The sequence below is a fragment of the Cynocephalus volans genome, chromosome 3, assembly GCF_027409185.1.
Source record: "Cynocephalus volans isolate mCynVol1 chromosome 3, mCynVol1.pri, whole genome shotgun sequence".
In the NCBI taxonomy this organism is placed as follows: Eukaryota; Metazoa; Chordata; class Mammalia; order Dermoptera; family Cynocephalidae; genus Cynocephalus; species Cynocephalus volans.
This window is the reverse complement of record NC_084462.1, coordinates 110,295,184-110,323,105: the sequence shown is the minus strand read 5'-3', so window position 1 is coordinate 110,323,105 and position 27,922 is coordinate 110,295,184. Positions and strand designations below refer to the sequence as shown.

At 37.2% G+C, this 27,922-nt stretch overlaps 1 protein-coding gene across 2 annotated transcripts in view; it reads left to right on the top strand.

Moving 5' to 3' along the window:
* The window catches only part of STXBP6 (syntaxin binding protein 6), a 234,020-nt gene that overhangs the window by 131,168 nt on the left and 74,930 nt on the right, over window positions 1-27,922 (top strand). The window lies entirely within an intron of this gene.

The window sequence follows — 27,922 nt, the reverse complement described above, 5'->3', positions numbered from 1 at the left end:
CCCTAAAGATAACATAGAAATGTAAATATGGTTTGATGTATTTAGCTGGCACAAGTTTTACTACTGTGTATTTTACCTATTTCTATTTTAAGTGCATTTTTCTCTGCAATTTCTTATTTTCTTTAATGTTCTGCCAGATCCTATTAACTTCTTGAGCTGTGAATCTCGAGTTTAGCTACTGGTAGGTGATGGGGTTTGCATGAATTGAAACCTGAGTGCATGGAGTAACCAGCTCCTTTTGCAAATGCTGCAGCTCAGCCCAGCCTCTGACTGCTTGAGGGCTGTTGGATCTCCTGAAAGCAGCTGCTGGTCTGGTCTGGTGACCCTGGCACAACCCAAGCCTTAGGAGGAAATTAGAACAAGTTTCAGGTCTGTTTGGGGCTGAGAAGTAGGGGAAGGACCATTTGTGGAGGCATACCTGAGAGAGCTTTTCCAGCAGAAGGGACAAAAAGCCAAAAATTTTGATGCGATTGAGGGACCAAAGAAAGGTCAGTGTGTCTGAAGCACAGTTAGAGTAGAAAAGAAATAAGATTGGGGAGGTAAGTGGGTACAGATCCTGTAAGCCCTTGTCAGCCATGATATGGAGCTTAGATTTTATCATATACATAGTGGGACATGGGGGACCGTTTTTAAGCAAAGACATGACATGATGTGTTTCACATTCTGGCTACCATGAAGACAAATGGGTCAGAGTGCACACCATTTAGGAGGCTCATGTAGAGGTCCAGCTGCAGTATCATGGTCTCTTAGACCAAGTGGAAGCCACAGAAGTGGGAGCACATGTTGTATTTGGGATATATGTAGAAGTGGCACTAACAAGTTTTGCTAATGGATTGAGTTGAATAAGATGATAAGTAAAAGAATGGAATCAAGGATAATTTCTGGTTTTTTGGTGTAACCACCTGAGTCGTGATACTATTCACTGTAAAGGTGAAAGATTTGAGGAGGTGTAGATTAGGAAAGACTGGGAGAAAGAGGAGGTGGCAAATCAGAGATGCTGTTTGGCCATTTTACATTTGTGAGGCCTTTTACAGACACCTGAGTGGGGTTGTTGGTTAGAGGGTTTCAACCTGGAGTTCAGGGTGTTGCTGTGGGCTGGAGGAATAGACCTGGGATTCCTTACTTTGAGGTGCTATTTGAAGCAATGCCCTGAATGGTTGAGATCTCCCAGGAAGAGAATGTAGACAGACCTGGGATGCTCCAATATTTAGAGATCTAACAGAGGAGAAAGAGGAGTCAGTAGAGGGAGCAGAAAGAGCACACCCCAAAGGAATGGAAAACAAGGATTTAGTAAAATTTTTTAAAAGAGGGAATAATATCAGTGTCTCTTTCACAGGCAGAATGTTATCAATATTGTTCCTTCAAGTACATGAAAAATTCAGGGTGACTACCTTATTTTAGGGTTTTATTTAATGATTATTAAATGCAATACATTCTCATTCTTAAAAAATTAAAAATAAAAAGTATGGAGAAGAAAAGTCACTTAAAATTCAAAGACTCTTTCATGGCAATTTCAGTTTCAATTGGTGTGTTTTCTAATCTTCTCTAATGCTGCTAAGACATTTTTATATAATGGAGGTAATATATAGATATAGACAACTGTATAGAATGCTTTTTACACTCTACATTATAGTAGAAGCAATTCCCCATTTTATAAATTTTTAAATAAAATTTTAATGCCTGCATGTGTATTCTTAAACTTAATTTTTAAATGCTTCCGAATCTGTATCTTTGCTATCCTTTGAGTAGTTCCTGCCTTTGTTTTTTCTCTTGGAGGATGTAGTGAAGTAGACAACTCATCTCCTTGACCTGATATTTCCCTACTACATCAATTCACTGCACCGAAAAAGTAAAAAGATAGTCAACTGCCAGCTTAAAAATTTGACTTAGCAATATTGCCTGTAGTATGGGAACCACATGGTATGGAAACCTTACAATTCAGCACTATTCTTCATTTTTCTTTAGCTTTAAATGAAAATTTGTCATGATTGTTCCAATCTCAGGTTAGGTTTTGTAACAAAACAATTCTTAAAATATCTAAATCAAATGACTTAAAAATAAGATGACATAAAAAAGGAACACTGAAGTTAATTCAGTACTCTGAATTTGAAATTCCCCAGACATGGAAAGCTGAGTATATTTTCTGTACACAAAAGATCGTAATCAGTGTCAACTGAGACAATGGCTATTTTTGACCTGCTGATTGAATTGCACTATATAAAAAAATTATTAAAATGGTCTTATGTGGAAGACTAAGTAAAATGTACATCGTATACCTACCTGATTTTGAAATTTTTTGTGCATTGTAGAATATCATTAATTTGTCTTCAACCCTGCATATTTTTAGCCTAAGGAACAATTTATATGCAAATTGAAAAGTAACATGTAATAGCATTCATTTTATAGTAGTAAGGTTTGGATTGAGAAAAACAGACCATTCTGAGACCCTCCAAAAAAAGAAAATAATAAAGGAATGAAATTGTCATTCATAGACTTTTTTTAAAAACCTGATTATTTTTGACAATGGAAATACATCTTTAATCAAGATGCATTCACCTTCCAGGGAAATTCAATCATTAAAAATGTTAAAAATTAGAGATATTTAATTGAGTGTTCTATGTGTATGCGTGCATGTCTTTTTTACTACTCAAAATTTTACCCTCTGGTCTCTGTAACTACACCTTATTACAATGCATAAGATGATCTCTGTGGCCCACAGTTTTTCTTCCATTATATCTTGGCACCATATTCTACAAGAGGTGTGTGTATGTGGACAGATATAGGAGCAAAAAGCATTGTGACAGTAGATCCTGTCTAGGTTCAATATGGTGTATATATACCCTGAAGGTTTTGTTTAGGAACTGACACATAAAAAGTCTTACATATTTATTTGTTGAGGTAAATGAAAGACATTGTAGACAGAAAAGTGATTCCATCTTGGAGAGGATTATACCTCCATTGGGGGGAAATTGGATTGAGGCAACTAACCTCACAGTTCTCTTCCTCCTTTGGCAAAGTACACCATGTCACAGAGCTGTAGGTGCCATGTTGTTTGCAGGTCAGAACAGCAGGCCTCCTGTGTATTCTTAAGGTCTTCTTCATTAGACAGGCAGGGAGAGGAGAGCAAAGGAACAGAGTCATAGGGTGGGGACTGCACAGAAAGATCCAGATTCAACAAATCTGTGTGGAATGTCTGCTATATTCCAGGCATTTTGCAGTCACTTTCTCATGTTCCTCATGTGATATAACAGATGCTTCTATAGATAGATATCACTAGCCCATTTTATTGATGAGCAAGCTGAAACTTAGAAAATGTACATAATCTGACCTAAAGGTATCTTGTGTAAAGGCAAAAGGCAGTCCTGAGATTTGAACTGAGGTCTGCAGGCATTTAAGCCACCCAGGGGGACTTGGGAATAAATAGTCCAAAAAACTAAATGGTAAATCTAAATCAATCCTATTTGAGATTGTTCTAGCTTATCCCTTTTCTTTTCTTCAATAAAAAAATTTATACAAACCATGGCAGATTCAAATAAGTCACAGAATTTTCTATTTGGAAAGGGCACCTATATCAAGTATACGGGAAACTGGGACACAAAGAGTTTAAATGATTTGCTCAAGGCCACATTGCTACTAGTGACAATGCCGACTTGAACTCTCAGGCTGGGGTCTTTTAACATTCTAATAACCAATATTTGAATGGATGGTAATTTTCCAGTGACTAGTTATAGTCAAATAGCACTGCTTTAGATGCTGTATTCGTCTGCTAGGGCTGCCGTAACAGAATACCACAGACTGGATAGCTTAAACAACAGAAATTTATTTTCTCACAGTTCTTGAGTCTGGAAGTCCAAGATCAAGGTGCCAGTGGGGTGAACATTCATGCAGCCACATCATTGTACTCATCTTTCCATCAGCAGGAAAAAAAAAAAAAATCTGTTTATAAACAGATTTTTCATTGTCATTTAGATGTGCAGATATCAAATTATTATCTAATGTTAAACATTTATTCTAGTAAGAAAAACCAATGCCTTCAATTTTGTTTAGTATTTTATTGAAGTGAAATGTACATGCATGAAAATGTCCACATCTTAAGTGTACAGATCAGTTGTATTTTATGTGTGTGAATGTCCACTTGAAACCACCCAGATCAAGATGTAGAACATTTCCATCTTTCCAGAAAGCTCCCTTATTCCCCTTTCTAGTCAGTAGTACCCATCATCAGAGATAAACACTGATCTGACTCTTATCAGATTGTTTTGTACAATCTTGAACTTCATATAAGTGGAATCATACAGCATATATTAACTCTTTTAGGTGTTGGTTTCTTTCACAGAGTATGTTTTTGAGATTCATCCATACTATTTCATGTGTTAATGTATTGCTGACAAGTATTCTATTGTATGGATTATGTCATAATTTGCTTATTCATTCTCCTATTAATGTATACTTGGGTTGCTTCCAGTTTTTGATTATTATGTTGCTTTGTACATTCTAGTATAAGACTTTGTGGACATACACACTCATTTTTCTGAGGTACACATATAATAGTGGAATAGCTGGGTCATAGGGTCCATGTACTTAATTTTGTCAGAAATTGCCAATAGTTTTCCAAGTGGTTGTAACATTTTACATTCCACTTATGAAATGTAAGTGTTATGGTTGTTCCAAATCCTAGCCTGCACTTGGTGTTGCCAGTTTTTTTTTTTAAATCCATCCTAGTTTATAGTGTAGTAATTCATTTATTTTGTTTAATCTCAAAAAGGTGTGCATGTCAAAAATGAGCCTAAATAGCTGGATTTGCGAACATTTCAATTTTATATAATGAAAGAAAATGTTAATGTTAATAATAGACCCTCTACTTAGTCCTGCATTTTAATAGTAAAGGCCAAAGAATAAGCAAAAAAAACATCTATTCAGTTCAAATAAACCATTTATTTTTCCTCTATTTATTTCAAATAAGACTAGTAATTTTATTCTTAGTTTTGAGGTTTAGCATTTAAATATGTTTCTTGCTTTAAGTTATAAGTGTCATGACTCAGTCTGTCCAGGGTTAATACAGTTTGTGCTGCTACAAGCAGAATTGCCCCTCCTCCTCCCAGTTATGCATGCATTTCAATTTTTATTGCCTTCATCTCTGCTTTAGATTTTATTGGTTATCATTTATTTCTGATGTTTAGGCAGAACTGGGCCATTGGGAGTCCTGGTTCCTTTAGAAAAGACTGTACTTGTCTTATTGAATAGGCTTATGCTTCAGTCCTGGGTGGAAAGGTGATTCGTTTTCGTGATTTTTGTGGCAACATCATTGGGACTTGTCATTTTCACAGTCTGATATGGACCTCATTTCCTTCTCTTTCTATCCCATGACGACAGGTCCAGAAACCTCTAAATAGCACACTGAAAAATTAGGCATGACTAAGCCACAGTAGCTCAGGGGAATAATTTTGTAGAACTTTCTCTTGTCATTTAGCCCAGTTATTTGGTGTAGAGCTTTCCCAACATTTCTCTCCCAACAAAGATCTGACTCTATTAATCTATATCAGATGTGATGAGGAAGCCCAGTGTTTATTTTGGACTTCATGATAGATTAGAAAATAAGCATATACAGAGCTTCTTTCTTGCTGTTGGCAAGTGGTTTTATTTTGTTTTGACTCTTATGAGAGTTCTGTTTGAGTCTGATGTTCTACAAAGCCTGGGATAGTGCCATGTTCAGTAGGTGCTTTGGTGAAGACATTTCGGTGAGGATGTTACCCCATTTGGGTTGAAATGTGTAGCTCTCTGATAGAACTGAGAGGATGGAGCTTGAGATCTGCTAGCCCTAGGATTTCAGGGATATAAGTTCTCCCTGTAGACCACAGAAATGTTGAAGATGGAAAAAGAAAAATTAGATGTTAGGAACAAAACTGAGCGGATGAACTAAGATAGTTTGCATTCATTTTAATCTTAGTGTTTGTAGATTACAATCTGTACAACATATTACTCTGTTTACCTATTGGATAATTTGCTGTGTGGCATGTAGCAAGTCGTTTAACCTCTCTGTACTTCTCTTTCTTTATTAGTGTTGGTACTAATGATATCCAAGGACCCTCTCACTTTAGGGGTCAGTGTGAGTCTGCACAGCATGGTATCTAAGAGCACCGCTTAAGAGCTGAACAGCCAGGCTTCAAATTCTTATGAGATGTACGACATATGAGCAAGTGACTTTCATAGTACCCTATGTAAAATGGTGATAATTATAGCACCCAATTCACAGGATCGTAATTGCAACTCAATGAGAGAGAAAAGCACTTCTGATTTCTCCTGGCATGGTGTAGTTCTTCTGAAGGGTTTATTAAATGAGATATCCCTGTAACATCTATGCTAATCTGAATTTTCTTATTTTCTTGAAAGTATCTTCTGATGTTCTTATTGGAATAAGGAAGAGGAAGACAAATTAGTGTTGACTTTTTATTTAATATAATACTTTAATTTCATTGAAATAAAATTTTAAGTCAAATTTAGGTATAATATCTAAAGATATTTTGGAAAATACAAACTAGTAGAAAGGAGAAAATAAATGGCCTTATATGTTCACCATCCAGATATAAATCACTTTATTTTATTTGTAATCAGGCTTTGATTTTTTTTTCTATTTATAGATTAACTTTATTTATTTGCCAAGTTATAATCATTCTGTATAAACCATTTTGATTCCTGATCTTTTCATTTACTATTCAGTCATAAGCATTTTCCTGTTATTTCCTAGGATTATCACCTTACTGGTTGTAGAATAAAATTTTGTATAGATTCTTTTTGATTTGTTTATTTTTTCCAGATTGTTGAACATGGTGGTAGTTTATGGTTTTTTAGTGCTATAAATAATGGTACAATAGGTATCCATGTTCAGGCTAAGATTTACAGGGTCCATTATTTCTTTAGGGTAAGTTTCCAAAGGTAGAATTACAAGGTCAAGGTATATGAATATTTCTAATTTGCCAAGTAGCGTCCAAAAATTGTTGCTACTAGCAATATATCAGGATGTCTATTTCATCACTATTCCACCAGCACTGATTGTCATCATTTTCCTAATCTGTGCTAATTTGTAGGTAACCTATGGTAACGCTACTGTTTTTATTTGTGTTTCATTATGGGGTAGCTAAACATCTTGTCATGGATTTGCCTACTAAAGGTAGTTAGTTGTTCTGGGAAATGTCTATTCATGTTTTTAACCTGATTATTTAGGATCTGATGTTTTTCTCACTAACTTGTGTGAGTTCTCTGTAGAGAAATGAACACTGGACCTGTATGTGAAATATTTGGTAAGAATATCTCCCACTGTCTATTTACCTCTCATTTTGGAAATAAATGAGAACATATAAGATTTATACCTCTTTTTTTGTTGTCATTTTTTTCTATAGTTTCTAAGCATGGAAGTTCTTTACTCTGTAGAGGTTTGGTAAGATTCAGTTCTGTTTTCCTCTAGTTTTTCCAGGAGCTTATATAATTTAATGCCTTTATATAAACAAATGCCTTTAAAGAAAAAAGTTTTTGATATTTCCTTACTTTTTCTTCATATGAGTTGCTGATATAGCCTGGACTCAAACTTATTTGAGTCCACTGCCATTTCAATACTTGGTTAGAAAAGCTTGTGGTTCCAGTGGGATTTAGTAATACTCCCCACTGGCGCAATTATACTTAATGATAATTACTATCGAAGAGTATTAAATGCTCCCTATGTGAGTCATTGTCTAGTCAAAATAGATGGACCCTGTATTAGTCTGTTTTGTGTTGCTGTAACAGAATACCTAAGGCTGGGTAATTTATAAGGAAAAGAGGTTTATTTGGCTTACGATTCTGGGACAGCTGCATCTGGTGCAGGTATCAGGCTGTTTCTACTCATGGTAGAAAGCCGAACAGAGCCAGCAGGTAAAAGCAGATCACATGGGAGAGGAAGCAAGAGAGAGAGAGGGGAGGTGCCAGGGTCTTTTAAGCAACCAGCTTTCGTGGGAACTAACCAAGGGAGAACTTACTCACTACCTCTCTTCCCCCAGGGAGAACATTAATCCATTCATGAGGGATCCACCCCCATCAAACAGCTTCCAGCACTCCCACACTGGGGATCAGATTTCCACATGAGTTTTGGTGGGGACAACACATCAAAACTTTATCAGAACCCTTGTTCTGTATGAGAGCATAGTCAGAATGGAAAGTTGGGGGGTCAAATAAATGTTAGCTGAGGTGAGAGGCTCAGAGGTGAGGTCTCTAACAAATGACTTCCCTTCTCTGCCCTCAGTTTCTTCATCTGTGAACTGAACAAAATGAACTAAAAGATTTCTAAGGAGCTCTGCAGCTCCAATATTGCTGGGTGTGGTGTACAAAGATAAGACAGCCTTTGTCTACATATTGTCATCACCCATTTTCCAATCTGCAGCATCACAGGCTTTGCTTATTTACACTCAGGGGGACAAGAGCATGAGGGCTGATGATAATAATGAGGAAGAATTATAAGAGCCAAACCCGTTAGTCGATAGGTACCTTCCCTTTTAGACAAACCTCCACAGCAATTAAGTGGTCATAGAAAAATGACCACTAAGAACAATGGTACTGATTAGCCACACTTACATATCATCTCTAAAAGGGCTCCCTTGGTCTTTTAAAGCATCAGGGAGCTACTAAACCTATCCTGTTGTTTGTGAAGATTCACACTCCCTTATCAAAACCTTAGTCCAGAAGCGTTTTGGAATTAAGAATTTTTCAGAGTTCATAAATTTTACGTAGTTAATGAACTAAATTTTTTTACTTTTTTTTTTATTAAGGAGTGCCGTTTTAAGCACGTTTAAACATACGGTTGCATGGAATTAATTATATTCACAGTGCTGTGCAACCACTACCACTATTTCCAAAACTTTTCCGTTATCTTGAACATAAAGTCTGTACCCATTCAGCAATAACTTCTCATTATTTCTCCCCCGCAATTCTAATAACCTCTAAAATCTACTTCTGTCTCTAATTGTTTTTCTCTTTTTAATCTATTTTTTCTTAATTGACCCATGGTAATTGTATATGTTTATGGAGTATAGAATCATTTTGGGGTACATTTATACAGTGTGCAATGATTATAACAGGGTATTTAACATATCCATCATCTCAAACTTTTGTTACCTCTTTGTGTTGGGAACATTCAGCATCCTCTCAACTAGCCGCTTGAAGTTATACAGTCATTTTTGGTTGACTGTTTTCTCTCTGTATCACTAAAGAACACCGGAACTTATGCTTCTTATCTCCCTACAATTTCGTGTCTGTTAACCACACTCTCCCCCTTGCTCCTCCCCTTACTAGTCTCTAATAACCACTGTTCTATTCTAAACTTCTATGAGATCAACTTTTTCAGCTTCCACATATGAGAATATGTGGTATTTCTCGTTCTATGCCTGGCTTATTTCAGTTAACACAATTTTCTCAAAGTTTGTCCCTGTTTTTGCAAATGGCAAAATTTCATTCTTTTTTATGGCTGAGTAGTATTGCATTGTATATATATGCCACATAGAACATGAACTAAATTTTATGTAACATGGAGTTTGTGGCAGCACCCCTAATCAAACACAGTATTTTTGCAGCAGAATGCATAAATATTTACAATAACTTGGATAAATAAGGACTGTAATTAACCCCGCTTCAATTCATGGCAGGTTTTGCCAATAGATGAGATATAAAAAAAATTTTGGTTTCCATAGCTTTTTGGATTTTGGAACATACATAAGGGATTGTGGGTGTGACTAACCCTTTTCAGTTCATCATACCAATCTTACGTCTCAAAGCTCAGATCTGATTATAACCCCTCTGCAGAAACCTCCCACAGCAGTTCACAGCAAAGAGACTAGAACCCAGACTCCGACTAGTGTTAAAGGCCTCACGTCTTGTATCTCGTCCAGCTGTATAGCCTTTTTCTCTCTACTTCATTCTGTATCACATTACCCAGGCTAGACATCTCAGCATTGAACTTGATCTTTCAGTTCTTTCATCTTTTACATTCAAGTCAGTTACTAAGTCCTGGTCATTTTACAGGTTTCAGACCTGCATCTACTCTTTTTTCTGTCCTTTTCCATTCAGGAAGCCCTCAACTCTGCCAGAAGTTTTTTATTTCTAAAATGCAAGCCTAATTATAATAGTCCTGTGAGATAGGAAAAATAAGTCCTATTGGTGTACAGTCAACCCAGAAATCTACAACCATTAATATTTTACTGCATGTAACGTCTAGAAGAGAAGAGATTAAACGTGCACATCACAAAGAAATGATTAAGTTTTGCAGTGATGAATTACCCTGAGTAGATCACACACATTGTATACATGTATTAAAATACAGCTCTGTAACCCATAAATATGTACAATCAAAATGTTTCAATAACTATAGTTTGCATTTTTTAGTTTTATATAAATGGAATCATAAGTATGTACTTTTCTGTCTCAGCATAACTATGTTCAGATTTGTCCATGCCGTTGCATGTATAGTACATTCCTTTTTATTTCTCAGAGGTATTACTCCTAGAAAAAGCAGTCTTTATTTCCAACCCAGGTGCAGAGCTTCAGGGTAAGGGGTTTCATACAGAACATTTTACATTTATCATAACTTTGCCATTTATAAGGAATTAGGATTCTCAGTCTACTTAGGCCAGACCTGACGTTAACTCCTTTACACACAGCTCTGCTTTGCTTTGAGTCTTTCAAAGTATTGCTTCATTTAAACTTTACCTAAACGCCATCGTGCTGCAAATTAATAAACTTAACTTTGTGGATCTAAAAAAAAAAAAAAAAAATGTTTCAATAAAAAATTTTTAAAAACTAAATTTCTCAACATGACTTGATCCAGTCCCATTCTGCATACAGCCTATATATCATGTGCTTTTTCCTTCTCCCTGGTTTGATGCTGTATGCCTATTTCTGTGATCCTTGGCCCTGATTTTTATTCTTATTTATGTTTTATCATTATTTTATATTGTATAGTCTTTTTGTAAAATGCCACATGTTCTGATATTTGTGATCTTAAAGTTAAATGTTACTAAGGAAGTCTCTTCTCCAATTTTGGAATTCCTGGAAAATGTTAATGGTAGGGGCATATATTTTATTCCCATTTGAAGACAGGAGAATGAAGTAACTGACCTAATATTAAGTATTCATTGTAGCCCCAATTGCTGTTTGTTTTGCATCTATGTTGGGGATTTCTCAAGGTTTTACTCATAATTGGAAATCACAGATCCCTCTTTAATACCCCACATTTTGCACAGATGGGACTTTTTTGGTTTTTTATATATTGTTCATCACCTAACACTCTAAGTCCTTGGTTACCAACCTAGCGAGGCAGCACAGCCTGGTGAGTAAGAGCACAGACTCTGAAGCCAGATGGCCTAGGCTCTAATCTCAATTCTGCCAGTTACTAGCTGTGTGACCTAGGACAATTCCTGAACCTCTGTGTACCTTGGTTTCTTCATCTGTAAAGGGTATTTGAGAGTGGTAAGTTCTTTAGGTTTGTGGTGAATGTTGAGTGAGTCAATGTATGCAGAATGCATAGAATAGGACCTGACACATAGTAAGCACTTGCTTTCTAAGAGTTAGCTGTGCTTATTGTTAGAGCTATATTTATTCATGGGAAAGACCAGTTTCCCTTTGTTCTGTTACTTTTACTATTACTGGATCAAAATGAATAATTTGGGGGCAGTCAGCATCTCAGGACATCTGAGTCTCTGGGGTCTACTGCCACCTTAGAGAGCAGCAGGCAGGAACGCTGCTCTTCACCTGGAGCGGGGAGACCGCAGGCGCCCCCCCTGGCAGCTCAGCTGTTGAGAGTGTCTTTTGTGAGCTCCCCTCCTTGTCGAATGTCTCCCCAAAGAGTTCTTCAGAGCAGCAAAACATGAAAGATGAAGCTCATTGTGCTCCCTGTTCAGGACTGTGGGAGTTCTATTTACAGTAATTGATAGTTGAGACTGTGCAGGGTCCACTCAGTTCTCTCCTGTTTCTCTCTGAGCCCCTACTTGGTGACATGTTAGCAGCATGCCTTACATTTGATATAGTCCCACTGGCTGGCAACAGCTCAGCAGTCCTCCAGGTCTGCGGGCCAGATGGAGCCAGTGTGAGAGCTGCATAGCCCAGAGAACTGCAACTCTAGTGCTGTCAGTGTGACGCCCAGGGCACAAGTACAAGGGTTCACATACCTGCTCAGGCAATCTGCTCCAAATGCTGGCAGGAGACAACATGGACAGGGGCAGCGTTCCTGCCCTTGGCATGACTCTTCCGGAAAGAAAGAGACTCTCAGTCTGAGGGATGTTTTTGGCCCAGAATCGGGATTGCTTTCTGAGGATGCAGCCCCATGATTTCTTCCTTCTCCAAATTATTTTCCCCTTAGAAAAGATAGAGACATCTGGCTATTTTTCCAACTCCTCTGGCAACCTCTGAAATTTCTAAAGCAAAATAAATAGATAGTGTATTAGTCTGTTTCTGTTGATTATAACAAAATACCTGGAATGGGTAATTTATAAGAAAACAAAATTTATTGCTTAGTTTCAGAGGCAGGGAAGCACAAATTCCAGAGAACACATCTGGTTAGGGTCTTCCTTGGTAGTGGCTTCAGCAACACATGGCATCACATTGTGAGATGGCAAAAGCAGAGAGAGAGAGACTCTCACATGCTCTCCTTTTAAAGCCCTCAGAACCACACCTATGACCACCATTAACTATCAATTTAATCAACTCTTCAAGGCCCCACGTTTCAATTACCATAATAAGATTTCCCACCCTCTTAACAGTTACAATGAGAATTAAGCTTCAATTAACTTGGGGGACACAATTCAATCCATATCAGATACATAAATAATAAATATTAAATTAAATTTTAAAATACCACCTAAACTCAATATTTGTACCTAGAACTTTTCTTTCTCTCCCCTTCCTTCCACTCTCTTTTTTCCTCCCTCCCTCTTTTTCCTTCCCTTTATCTCTCTACACACCTCTTTTCTTTTTTTTTTTTTTTTAAATTAACTCATTTTTATATTATCTATTCATTGGCTGCCTACATTGTGGTAGGCACTGTGAATACATGGGTGAGCAAACCAGAGACTACTCCATAGAATATAAAGACCAAATGTGTGCATGTGCAAGAAGGGGTATACTGTCAAATAACTTCAGAAATATATAATTATACACTGAGATAAGTGCTACAAAAGAAATGTACTAAAAGCCATGAGCATTTATTAAGGGAGCCTGATCTGGTTCAGGAGTTGGAGGAAGGTTTTCCAGAGGATGTGACTTTTGAGCTGTCCTCCGAAGGATTAACAAAGAAGTGAAGGAGCAGGAGAGCCATTCCAGAAGAAGGAATTCTCATGCTCAAAGATCATGGGATGGAAGAAGCATTGCACATTCGGGGTATTAGAAGAAGTTTTATGATGGAAAAGTGAGAAGAGAAGGAAAAATGTTCCATTAGAGTTTTCTTTTAATTTGGTGCAAGAGATTTTATGCATATATTGAATAAATTAAAGTTTTACCTAAACATTTTTCTAAATAACTTTTTCTAAGTTATCAAGGAAATATGGGTGCCCTCAAGGCTAATACCAGTGATGGGTGAAGAAAATAACAGTTTTCCTCTATTTCGTTAAATGAGATGGTCTATAATAATCAGAAGGAGTTCTGAGTAAATTTCCTAGGGTGCATCCTGACATTTTCCTTTCTTTGCAGGATGGTGAGGTTTTAGTGTGAAATGAGAATGTGGGCTTTTACTAATCTCTTAATAATATTTTCCTTCTCTTTGGACATGTAGGCTAAACATATGCAGGCTATAAACAGGGTAATCAAGGTGAAGTTAGCCCCTGTTTATCCTTCAGATAAACAACATTGTAGAGAGGTGGACATAAACTCCCAGTTGATTGCTCTGTCTTTTACTTAAATTTGGCACATTTTTACTGAAAACAAAACGTCCATGCGCTCCTGAGAAGGACTCCCTGATTCTGGAAGCAATCTCTTCTCCACATTTTTTTTAGGCCTTATTTAGGCACCCTCAATTAACACTGCCTGCAGAGATCGGTACACAGAAAATATTACGAGCCCTTTCATAGGAAGCTCCTGGAGAACAAGGACATAACTGAGCAAGAGGAAAAACATGAGATACCAGAAAAAGGATTCAACGCTTCAAAGAGAAGTCTCGGGATGAGGGTCAGAGTGGAGCCAGCCAGACAGCAGTGCACTGGCACAAACAATTTGCCTGCCCAAAAATGTAACTCGACCCTGAGACTTGACTGATTGCTTGGCTGGGTGTAGAATTCCAAATTGGAATAAATGTGCCAAACTTAAATAAGGATAGGGCAATCAGCTGAGAATTTGATTCCATCTCCACAGTGCTGCTCCCTCTGAAGAACGAATAGGGGCTAACTATACCCTGAATAACCTGTTTATATCCTGTTTCAATTTATTTCAAAGGGATAAATATCTTTTGAAATTTTGACGGTATTGTTCCTTTGCAGTCTGCGTTCCAATATAGCTGTTCAGAAATCCAAAAGGATTCTTATTTCCTGATCTTTTCTATATAACATTTATTTCCCTCCTCTATGAAAGTTTGTAAGGTCATTGTTTAATCCCCAGGGTTCTGCAGTTTCACAGTATTATATCTAGGAGTGGTCTCTTCATCTATTATACTAGGACTCAGTGGGCCCCCTCGGTGCTGAAATTTATTTCTTTCACATTTTCTTGAATTAATTTTGTGCATGACCCTCCTTCACCCAATCCGATGCTCTCTCTATATCTCTTTTTTTTTCTTTCTTTCTGATACTTCATTATTCAGATGTTGAGGATCATATGATGGATATGGTGAATTATCTCATCCATTCCACTTTCCTTCTAGTCTACCTTTGGGTACTGTAGAGGCTGGAAAGTTAAATCCTATATTTTCCAGACTCCTTTGCAGCTAGTGTTTTGGCTGTGATTTAGATTTAGCTGTACTCTTTCTATCCTGTTGGCAAGCATGGCCATGGAGGCTTTTTACCCCGGAATGGGATTAGCAGGCGTCATGGTGTTTGTTCATTAGCTCTGTGAGGGTCAAGAAGTAGCCTGCTCACCATCCATTTTGCTTATATGGATTGTGGCAGGCATAGCGTGGCTTTTCAGCCAACAGATGTAGCTGTGACTCCCTGGTCTTGGTAGCAATAACTTGCTTCTGGAGTTGGCAGCTACAGTGGCAGTTTGCCACTTCAGGAGGCAGTATCTTGATGTTAGAAGAGGTAGAGGCTCTCTTTGTGGCTTAATTCTCTGGTTCAGTTTGGAAGTTGCACTGAAAACTCAACCCTAAGTCTGTTTCTTTAGCCCTTCCAGAGAGTATGTCACTTAATGTAAAAAATAATTTCTGCTAAAACTAAATAGCATGGATTCTTTTCTCTGCAAACAGGGTGCTGATCAGTATGACCCTACTGGATTTATTCCTTTAATTTCTTTTTTACTTTTCTCCCGTCTTCCACCTCTGTTTTGGGGAGATTTCTTTAGCCTTCATATCTAACTCTTTAATTGAGTAATTAAGTTTTTAAAATTTATATGTATATACATGTGTAATATATAAGTATATTTTTTTCTTCTCTGAATGTTCTTATAGTATCCTGTTCTTGTTTTATGAATAGGCCATTTTCTGTTATCTTTCTGATGTTATTAATGATTTCTTTTTTTTTTTTTTTTTTTCTTTTTCTCTTTTGTGACCAGTAAGGGGATTGCAACCCTTGGCTTGGTGTTGCCCACACCGCGCTTAGCCAGTGAGCGCACTGGCCATCCCTATATAGGATCCAAACCCGCAGCGGGAGCGCCGCTGTGCTTCCAGTGCCGCACTCTCCCGAGTGAGCCACAGGGTCGGCCCATTAATGGTTTCTATAAAGTTTTCCTCTCCCTACATAGTCCCTATTTTCTCCAAGTTGCTTTTTGACTGTTTAGATCTAGATACTAGAGACTTGGCTTGTAATTCTTAGTTGTCTACTCATATTTAAGAATAGGCCTTGAAAGCCTGTTAGAAGCCTTGAGTGTGTAGTTGGGTGATGTTATCTATGGGCTTTATTGTAAGGTGGTCTGGCTATGCTGTTTCATGGGAGAACCCTGTTGTCAGCATTTTTATGACTTTCTTCTTGTCTAGGTTAGATTCCCCTTCCTGTAAAAAGTGTGGGCTGGCTGCCATCGTCCTGGGAACTGCGTACAAAACAGAAATGGGGAGTCTAAGCATTAGTATGTGAATGTCCTCTTTGAAGAAAAAAACAACAGCAACTATTTTTAGTACATTGCCCCTTCCCAAAAGTGTGTCTGGTACCACCTATAAGAATAGAGAAAGGAATTGAGACATGTAAATGCTTCTTGAACACACTTTCAACTATCTCTTCTATTTTAGCTCCATCCTCACCCAAACTTTCAAAGGTAGATGATGCCTTAAAATTCTTAACCTTTGGGAGGTTCTCTGCTCTATATTGGGTTTTGGTTTTTTTTATTTTTTGCTTTTCCTTACTTCCAGCTTAGGTTTCAGCTTTTTTGGGCCTGTTTGAAACACTAACCACCTATCCATTTGCTCTCTAGCTTGTAAAGTTTTTTTGACGTTGTGTTCTCTTTCACTGTATTTGTCCTTGTGAGATTGTGCCTTTAAACCACAATCTCCTTATTGTCATTTTAGTCAGGTTTAAGAGTGGCTGCAAGTAAAGGCATATGTGCAGACTATGGCCTTGACCTGGAATTTGGTTAATTTTTCTATGAATCATGAGAAAAAGAAAGATATTTTCTTTCTTTCCATATCTTCATGTGATTAGTTATTGAACTTAATTGTATAGTGTGTGTCTTTAAACTGTGTTATTAAACTTAATTGTATATGGGTATCTATAAGCTTAAAATATAATGAAGAATAACTTAAACAAAGAAATGCCTTGTGCCCTAAAATGTACACTGACTTCTTTCCCTTAGCACTAGTAGGCCTTACTTCAAGCTGCACTAGCACCAGAGATTTTTTCTTCCTATGCTGATTTGAATGTACTTACTGGGAATCATCTGCTGTCAACATCTCTGCCTTAAACTCCTAGTATAGGGAGAGGGGTGGATTTTTGGTTTTCTTCTAATATGTTTTATGTGATGAGAATTTATATTTCTCACCCAAATAGCATGCTTTTGGGGCATTTACTGTTGGGGAGTTATGGCAAATCAGAAATGATTTGCTCAAGTTCAGTGAAACTTTTCACATCAGCACATTCTCACTGTTCATCATTCCTGGTGCCTACAGCAAAGATTTAATAAGCCCTGTTTGCAAAACAAAAAGAGAGAAAGGGTAATGACTCAGTGGAAAGCCCTGTTAATGTTTTAGATCACTGACTGTTGAAGCCAAATACAGATTTTAGGACGGAGGGCTGTGGAGGGTAAATTTCCTATAAAACATAAACCTTTTCATTTTTGCTATGAGGAGATAGATTAAAATTGAATCATGGATGTGGAAAAGTTAATAGTGTCAATGTGCTCTAAATGTAATATTTGGTTTTTGTTTGGAATTTCTTAGTTTGTAGTGATTATAAGCTAACAGACTTATGACTTTGCTGATTTTGAGGAAAAAATTAAGATGGATGCATGACATACCTTTTAATAAAAGATTCACTTTTTTAAAAAAAGCTACAACTAAATAAAGCAACAAAGAGTAGAGAAAGGGTATATCTTAGTATAATAGGTTAGGAGGCGTTTCATCGAGGCCTTAACAGTCAGGAGTTCATACATTTGTAGGAGCAAAATACCTTTCCTGCCAAAACATGTTCTCATTCATGCTTTTAGCCCTGACATCACTTAGGGTAGGGCAAAAACTGGATGAAATTGTATAGTTGCATGTTAGTTGTTAGAAATACAGCATAAGGAGCTTCATGTTTTCACTAACATGTTTGGTTGCCTCTTTTGAAAGGGTTAAGGAAGTAGAGGATGTAGCTTACTACTTATGGACTGGATTCAGAAAATAGCAAAGTATTCTAGAATGCTTGGCTAGGAGTTGGGAAACTCGGATTTTAATCCAGATTGGTCTAATCACTTGTCGTAATTCCTTCTAAATTGCTTTATTGGTTATTTTTCCCCCTAAAGTAGCTAAAATGCGTGTGGCACAAGAATAAAGGGATATGGAATGATAGTGTTACTTTGAAAGTCAGGTATAAGTTCAGACTGTGTGAAGTGCTAGAGAAGGTATAAATATTTAAGTTAATGTGAAATGACAAGTCATAAAGGTGAATGGGATTGTTGGCAATCCACAGAAATTAATATCACTAAATTCCAGAATAAAATAGCGAGAACATCTAATCTGATTTTGTTGATGAGTTCTAGATAGCAAAGATTTCCCAGAGAAGGTTATTATGATAACCAACTGCTGTGGTTTGAATATATCTCCCAGTGTTTCTGTGTTGGAAACTTAATCCCCATTGTAACAATATTAAGAGGTGGTGCCTTTAAGAGGTGAATGGATTTATGCTGTTGTCACAGGAGTGGATTAGTTATCACAGGCGTTTGGCTCTCCTTTTCTCTCTGTCTCGTGCTCACTTCTGCCTTCTGCCGTGGGATGATCCTCAAGAGATGCTAGTGTCATGCTCTTGGACTTCCCAGACTCCAGAACCATTAGCCAAATAAACTTCTATCATTTATAAATTATCTGTGGTATTTTATAAATTACCTCTCTGGCATTCTGTTATAGCAGCAGAAAATAGACTAAGCCACGAACATTTATTGAATATTTCATATATGTCAGGGTGTTAACTAAGGTCGTTAAATGCATTATCTTATTTATCATCCTTAGAACAATTTTATAGATAAGAACATGGAAACATAGAGTATCTCAACCAAAGTCATACAGATAAGAAGTGGCAGATCAGCACTTATAGCTAGATCTCTTTGACTCCCAAGCAAGTTGTTTTTAACCACTATGTGATATTTTTTAAATTGGCATCAATTGAGAATCATATGAAAGAGTAAAATATCAACAATTTCTAATGCTTCCCTTCTCTCTTTTATGAACTATAAGCTATTGGAGAAAGTAGGAGATTCAGTAAGTTATATACAGAAATGTTTGTCAGACTCTTCTAGTGTAGTTGAGGAGATTGGGAATTAGAGCAAATGAGTAAGGACACAAGGTAACGTATAAATACGGAGGAAGAAGCTAGGCATATTTACCCTGGATAAGAGCAAATCCATGAAGACTAAGTTCAAATATCTGAGGGTTATAAATGAAAAGCAAACCAGATTTATTTTCTCGGAGTCAGCCATATTCATATATTTCTGACCTGTTGCTTTGCCTCACACGGGATGATGGGGATGCAAAAAGGATTACTCAAAGCCCATTTCCTCTGAGCAGGGAGACACCCCAAAGGGGTTAACTTCCCAGAACCCTCAAGTGAGAGGCATTCCTCCTTCGGGAAGTTAACCCTGAACTGGGGTTTTGTCTCAGTATTTATTCTCCAGGCCAGAAAGTTACATAGGTGGAGTTATGGCTAAGTATAGTGTAACAGTAGAGGCTGGTAATATCAGTGAAATAACAGAGTGACATTCTATAATGCAATTTGCAAAAGGTTAAGTTGATCCACCAACAAAAGCTTGTTCTTAGTAAATACTGTCTTTTCCTACAACAGTTTCCTCAGTATTTTTACATAGCAATAAAGCAACTTAACATATCAATCAATAGGTTAACCTGCTCCAAGGACATCTGTCCTTGAGAGCCAGCAATTTTGCTGTGTTACAATTCTTTATCTTCAACACAGAGACTTTATCCTAGGGAAAGTTTCCTGTCTTTTGCAAGGTTAACATTTCTATATGTAATTTTAAAAAGTTAAGTTAAACCTGAAACTACACGGCTTTGGAAACTAGACCCTGTGAAATACATTTGCTTTGTAAATGTTAGTATACTCCACACTGTACATGCAGTAAATGGGCATCCACCCACAAGAGGTAATAAATTTCTGCTAAGGTCAAGTGACATGGATGTCATAGAGGGGATTCATGTAAAATATACTCTTTAGGGTCTTCTTAAAACAAAATTACTTAGAGGTGAAAAATATTTATAGAAGATCAGTTTGGACTAAACTGAATAAACAGGAAGGATTTCAGAGAGAAGAAACCTTAAGCTGATATCTGAGAGAAAGAAAGTCATTTATTTGTGGGTTAACATGTCAAACTGCTCTTACTAGTAGAAAAGCCAAAAGAACCAGAGCTGTAACTGAGTTAAGGATCTTGGTGCAAGTCTGCCCTTCTCTAGCCCTTGGTGGCCTATCCATTCTGGGCATTCTTGAGGTCCTGAGGTCCCTCTCCTGTAGCAAGCCTGCCGAGGTTAGCTGTTTGCCCTGTGGCCTTTGGATATGCCAAATCTTGAGTGCAGGGAAACAAACTGTCTGCTCCAGACACATTTTGGAGGTGGGAAGGCTCACCAGAGCATGAATACTTGCTTTTTTTCAGCAGCATCTGGGAGAGGTGGCAAATAACTCAGAAAATCTCTCAAATTCCAAGGTATCAAATGCATGGGTTATTTTGGGGTCTTTTTTGTTTTGTTTTGTTTTGTTTTAAACAATGCTATTGAGTTAAAGAATAGAAAAATTACGGAAACTTCATGGTCCTTCCAGATTTTCAAAGATACTGCACTGTGTTATTTTACCCAGAGCTGGCAGGTAGAAGCCTTGAGACTTTGTTCTCTGAAATGGTTACATTGTTCCTGCTTCTTAATTTTCCATGACTAGGCCAAAACAGAGAACTGACAGGGAAGGCAGTGGAGTTGGTCTTGGAAAATCTAGAAAGGAAGTTTCTCTACTTAGTTACTTGACAAAACTGTGGAAGACGTGTTCCTTATGTCTTTCCCTAGAGAACTTTAAAAATATTTGTTTCTCATGTGACTTTAGACATAAAGGCAAAAACCACGTCAAGGCACAGTGAGGAGCTTTAGAATTTAATATATCATTTTGAGTGTACATCTCCAGGGCAAAACTATGAAAACACAGATTTTATAAATAGTATTAATAATAAATATTACAGATCCACTTGCTTTACTGAATACATGCACGTTTTTGGAAAGTTGGCATTAAGATTGATTTGCTAGGAGAATCACTTTGATGCCAAGGCATTCTATATAGATGCTTGGGGAAAAGACATAGAGACACAGTCTTTGAAATGCCATGTCAGCAAGAGCTGCCTATCTCTTATTGACTCTTGGCCCAGGTAGGCAAAGCTTTATTTTTTTTATTGCTCTTGGAAAGAGGAGCTATATTAGAATTACCATCCTTTGGGAAACAAGTCAAAATAGGATTCCTTCAGTGTGAAATTTAAAATGAAGTTTTGTTGATTCAGAACTGGAGACATTGGTATCTTCTGTTTCTGAATTTGCATTATGACTGGAAGATGGAAACCAGGAACTGTTTGCAGCTGCTCTTCAGGTCATTTTAACCAAAATTCTTTAAAATTATTTCTGAAGATATGAATATGTTTTGACATGAGGAAATTGTTCTGGTTTTTTCATAGCATACCTTTTAAAGATTAGATTAGTCTGCAACCTGTCCCACTCCACAGAACATAAGTAGCTGATGGATCCATTGAATCTCAATAGCTTACTGAAGCTTTCTTTTTCTTTTTCTTCTAAGTAAGATATGCCCTTTTTGCAGAGATAGCTAGACAGTTGCGTGCTTAAAAAGTGATTATGAGATTTCTTAAAGAAAGGAAGGCAGCCTTTAATAAAAGAGGGTTTTTGTTTTAGTTGTTTCTTCCATTTTAAACATAGCTTGTTATTTTGTTCTTTTGTTTGCCAATTATTCAAGAGCTTGTGTTGTAGGAAAGTTCCAATTCAAAACATTTTTAAAGAGCATTCTTTTTGAGGAGGAGAGCCTGACATTTCCATTAGCTTTTGCAAAAGAATCCCTGGGGGATTTAGACACTATGGAAGAACAAATAACTGGTCAGTAAGCCAGCTTTTAGAACCAAAACAGCACAACAGAGATTCCACTGACTAATTCCAGGCTAGTAATTTCAGTGGGTCATTTTTCTGTAATAAACTGAATATTTGGGGAGTTTCGCTTGTAATAGCAGCCTTTGAAATTATTCAACGTGGGGATTTTAGGGAGCAAGGAGTCTTCCTGTCTAGATAATGCTTTAAGCAGACCCCTCAACAGTTGCAGATTTAACATTTGAGGTTTCTACCACTCATGAGCACTGTCTCCACGGTTTATGACAAGAATTTTTGTGATTTCCTTGATCACAGTTTTTTAGCAATATAATATTTTATTACCAAAATAATAGTGGTATCCTCGATGGGATCCTGGAATAGATAAAGGACATTAGCTAACAACTAAGGAAATCTGTGTAAAGTATGGGCTTAACTTAATAATAATGTATCAGTATGGATTCATTAGTTGTGATAAATGTTCCCACCTAACATAAAATGTTAACACTAGGGGAAACTGGGTATGGGGTTCAAGGGAACTTGCTGTATTATGGTTACAATTTTTCTGTAGATCTAAACCTATTCTAAAATAAAGAGCTTATTTTTTTAAAATGCTTGTAGAAAATTTGGGAAGTACAGAAAAGTAGACATGTAGAGGAACACTATTTTTGTGTACATTCATATATAAAGTACATAAGATTTTATAGGTATGAGACATACATATTTTATAATTAGTTTTCTAAGTGAATATCTTTTCAATGTCATTAAATATTTTATAGCATTATAATTGTTATATAATTATATATATAACAAAGAGATTGGAGATCCGGAGATCAAATCTCTGGACACCACTCTGGTGGTTCACATCACCTGCAAAGTAAGGTATGTGGGGAAGCAAGTAGGTAATAAGGGATATAAACTGATATAATATTCAGTTATGTGAAAATATAGCAGAATGTATTTAACCAATCTATTCTTATTGGAAATTGAAGTTATTACCCATATTTCATTATTATAAATAATGCCATCACTCAGCCATGTAATTAAAGCTTTATTAACACTCACTATTATTTCTTCAGGAGCAGCTTCTAGAAATGGTATTACTGGCTCAAAGAATAGGCAGTTTCCAAAATGTTGATAGCTTTTAGGTATATAAATTTGAATTTACACAAGTGGAGCTGATTATACACTAGGGGTTATATGAACAAATGGATTTATAGTGAAGAGGTAGTGGACTAAACTAGCTGGGCAGGAAGTTGAGGGGGATCTGATTTAAGGGTTCTATTTATTTATCTATTCGTGTATTTTTGAAGTGTTGCTGAGAATGACTAGGGATAAAGTAGGGAACAGGAAGAGAATGATTAAATAATTAAAGCCCCACTGAAACATGTGAAAGAGAGCTGAGTAGATGCAGGTCAGTGCAGGCTTGGCAAGAAGGAGAGCTCTAAAGACAGGTAGGATAGGTCTGTTGTTGGGGACACTTATCTCCTGCTGGGTTCGGAGAGGAGGCAAAGACAGTTCTGCATGAGGTTCAGACATCTCAAGGTTAGTTAAGTTGGGACCAGGTCCCATAGGTATGGGAAGGCCTCCCATTGTGCCCAGTCACCCAGAAGAAGGGTAGGCACTGATGGGCAGTGGCTTTCAGAAAGTTCAGGTTAACTCCAGCCCAGCCCAGCTGCTCCATGTCCTGAGTGGCTGTGTATGGACATCATTAATAAGTTGTGTTTCTGTATTCAGATACACTAAATTTGGGCTTGTCAACTCTGTTGTTTTACTCTGATTTTTCATGCTTTACATTTTGTCTTGTTTCAAGTGTTTTCCTGCTATAAAGTTTAAATGCCTTTTTTATGATGTTTTGAATGGAGGCCCAAATATTGGCTTGAGTTCTTTCCTGACGTCTATTCACTAGACAGGGATTTGCTTTTCTGCCTAACTTGAAGAGCATTCCAATGTAAACTACATCCGTTGGCTGGAGCTCTAGCCACCCACCACGGCCTTCAGAAAATGAAGAGATTCAAAAAGTCTAGAGTTCCAAGGAAGGTTTATAGAGTGCTGCCTCTGAGTTTTACCATTGAGTTAGAGGCCCACGAACACTGAATACAGCCTGAGCCTTTCCCCAGTATTCCCTCTGTTCTGTTCAGATTTGCAGAAAAACCCAGAAGGAGATCAAATCTCTGGACACCTTTCTGGTGGTTCATATCACCTGCAAAGTAAGGTATGCGGGGAAGCAAGTAGGTAATAATGGAGTGAAAAGAGTGTGAGAACAATGGTCTGAAAACAACAGAGTAGTGTCCAACAGTATCCTTGGTTTTTGTATTTTTCAAAGTAATTAGAAATCACCCTTTCAGTAGATGAGTGTAGAAAACCTTATGAAATGTGACTCATCTCACCTTTCACAAGTTGGAACTGCCCCATGATGCTGCTGTAAGTCCCCATTGACCTCTAGCTGTCCCTGCTCCCCCCTCTTTTCTTTTTAGGACGATGGTGTAGAAAATTAGATTCATCATAATCATCGGTTCATGATGTATCTCCATCATTGATCTATATACGTGGCCCACTTTTTTGTATTTAGTCATTTTTAATAAATGTCTCTTCTGTTAATGGGAACTGGGCTGTTTCTAGAATTTTGGTCTTGTTCCTCTCTTTACCCTTCATTTTCACATACAGAGCCCAAGTTCCCAGATGGTGGGGAGCAGTGAATCATGCACCAAGTCTGCAGCGCCTGCACTAGGCACATGGTTGTGTTACCACTTCCTGTACATTTCCCAGTTACGACCTTCTCCATCCTTCAGAGTTTCTTACTCTCTGTGCACACTGAACACAAAGGCTTTGATGGGACAAGCCTCAGTCGTACTGTGGTGTAGTAAACTTACGGGTATGAATCTCCAGGAGGTTTGGAATAGGTTTTACATTCCCAGGGAAATTTTCGTAATCTTTGATCCTGTTTCTAGTTGCTGCATTTTTTTTTTTTTTTTTTTCAATGCCGGAAGCAAATTCCTAGTGGTGCCTAGCTAAGGAAACTTTCCTCTGGTTTCCCTAGGGAATACTGTGAACAATGTAGTGAATTAGTAAGTCTATTTTTTAAAGTGTTTTCCTGGTACCCTTTAGCAGAAGACAACTTGGAACATGAGAAGGAGAGAAGACAAATGTCAGTTCAGTAATGTCATATCTTTGTCACAGATGCAGCCAGACCCTTCTCAGAATACATGGCTGTCAAGACTAGTGGTAGAAACAGATCCACCATTTAATAGGTGAAGAAAAAGTGTACACTAAGAGAGTAAAAAGGAACAGGAAACAAATCAGCTAAGGGCTGCCCCATGTTAGTGGCGGGCTGGGAACAGGCAGTCAGAAACCCCAGCAGGGACTTTGCTGCCCTCCATAGACTGCAACTGTTTGGGAATCATCATTATCCCTGCTTGACTTTTTATTGTTCACAGGGGGTAACTCCTGCTAACCAAGATCCTGTTTCTGTTTTGTAAAGAGTGCCTGGAGCTCAGAAAGAAAGACTATGTGGAGAGGCAAGAAACATTAAAAGGAGAAGAAAATGGATTCTGTCAAGTTGTTTGTACAGTTCCTCTTTTTTTTTTTTTCCCTCATCTCTTCTTAAAATAATTGGTTTAGAACTATAATAGAATTGTGGTCAAACAAACCCTGAGAGTTGATTATCTTGGATGCAAGCAAGAAAGTAAAAGTGTACCAAATGAGATTATGGAGTCTGAATGAAAAGAAATATTGACCCACAGCAGAGAGCCAGCCTGGAGAAGAGAAGAGGGCAAGAGATTTTTTTTTTTTTTTTTTTGATCAATAATATCTTGATACTAAGCATTTATTCTGGTATCAAAATGAATTACAGGAAAAGCATTAGAGTGTAGAACTCTTCTTTAAAGAAAGAAAACTCCTATTATGATTTCCTTCTGTATATAATAAACACACACTGTATATAGGGTTACAGAGAAGATACAGATAGCCATAGCAAAACCAGTCATACATATTATTTTCTATGTAATATTAATTATTAATTATTTAATAGGAATGATGAACTGAATAGATGGAAATTTCCTTTTCCTTTGAAAGAAAGCTGTTTTCTTCCTTGCTTCACTGGCATGGCTCCTATAGTTTAAATTTATTTGGCCATCAGTTTTTTCATTGCTTGTTTTTTTTGTTTTATTTTGTTTTGTTTTTCAGAATTCTTATATTTCTATTTTTTTATAGAACCTCAATTGTCTTTCTCATGTTTACCAGTTTAAATGCATTTGAGGCATGTGGTTGTTCAGGTTAAACACTTTGCAGTGAGAGCTCTAGGCACTGTGTGCTTTTATAGTCATTCTTTTTCATGCACGTCTTTATTTCTGTAAGAACAGGCAGAGGCATAACAGCCCCTTACAAGTTTGCATTGCTCATATAAATCTGTTCAACCAGACATCAGCTCACCTCCAAAGGAGAAGCAATTATTGAATTTGAATCAGACAGAAGACCAACCAAGGAGGATGAACCATGTTTTGGGACTGCAAGTTCCAGCATGTCTTCTGAGAAAGTTCAGTTTAAGAAAAGGTCATTAGATATTTGAATTTAGGTATTCTCCCAGTACTGAATCAGGTATCTGGTGGGATTGAAGGCTGCAGATAGAAATTATGGTCAACACAAACACATGGAGAGTTTGGTGTATGACACAGGTGGTATCTCAAATCAGTGAGGAAAATATGAATTGTTAATAAACGGCGTTGGAAGAAACCGAATCATGATCTAGAAAAAATAAAGTTGGATGCATGTCTTATACTCCTTCATAAATTCAAAGTAGGTGAAATATTTAAATATTGAAAAATACTAAAAACAAAAGGCAGGTTTTTGGGAGTGGGGAAGGACTTCTTAACTATGACTGAAAATCCTGCAGCTGTTGAAGAAAAGATTGATGAATGACTATTTTTCTAAGAGTATAACGAAACAAACTTTCAAAATATCATGGCACAAAACACCATAAGTCAAAACTCATATCACAGAGGGCTAATCTCCTTAGAATAGAAAAAGCCACTAGAAATCAATGAGAAAAAAAGATGACCAACATTATAGAAAAATGGGCAAAAAACAGGAACAGATGATTCGCAGGAAAATAAATACAAATGGGCCTTAACCATATAAAAACCTCACTAATAAGACAGATGCAAAATAAAACTACACTGAGATATAATTTCTCAGATTAGCAAAAATGGAACTCAACTACTTGACTATATACACTGTCTTGGCATGTATGTGAGAAAATAGATAACTTATAGATTTCTGGTGGAAGTGCAAAATGTTACAGTTCCTGTAGAAGGCGGATGGCAATATTTATTAAAATTACCGTACAAGTGCATTTGCTCTTTGATCCTGTAATCTAACCCAGTTCTGCAACTTTATATTCAAGGTCTACTTGAAAGATTATTCAGTGCAGCATTGTTTGCAGTAGTAAAAGATTGGAAACAACTAACCGTCTGTCGGTGGGGGACTGGTTAAGTAATCCTTAGGATGGTACATCCTCAGGATGGAGTAAATATTCAAAGAAAGAAGAAATTCTCTATGAATTTGGATCTCTCTGTGAATCTTGAAAGAATTACAAGATAATGCTAAGTGGAAGGATGGAAGGAAAGGAGGAAAGGAAATGTACATAGTGTGCTACCTTTTGTGTAAGAACAGGGGTAAATGAGAATATCTATGCATAGTTGTTTGCACATAAAGAAATTCTGTAAAGGTATTAAGAGGGCAGGGAAGGAGGGAAGCAATAGAACAGATGGACACAGAGGTGGGAGTAAGGTGTCTCAATATATTATTTTTGAATCATGTGACTATATTACATGTTTAAAATAAAATTTTAAAAAGAACAAGTAGTAGGCACTGGCAGTACTTATAAGTGGCTTTGAGGACTTTGGGTATAGACCATCAGAGAAGAGCCATTCCATTCAATTAACAGACATCAGCTGATGTCTTCCAGGTGCCCCAGTGAGTAGCCAGATTTCTAACACTCATAGATGCTCTTTGATGCTCTTC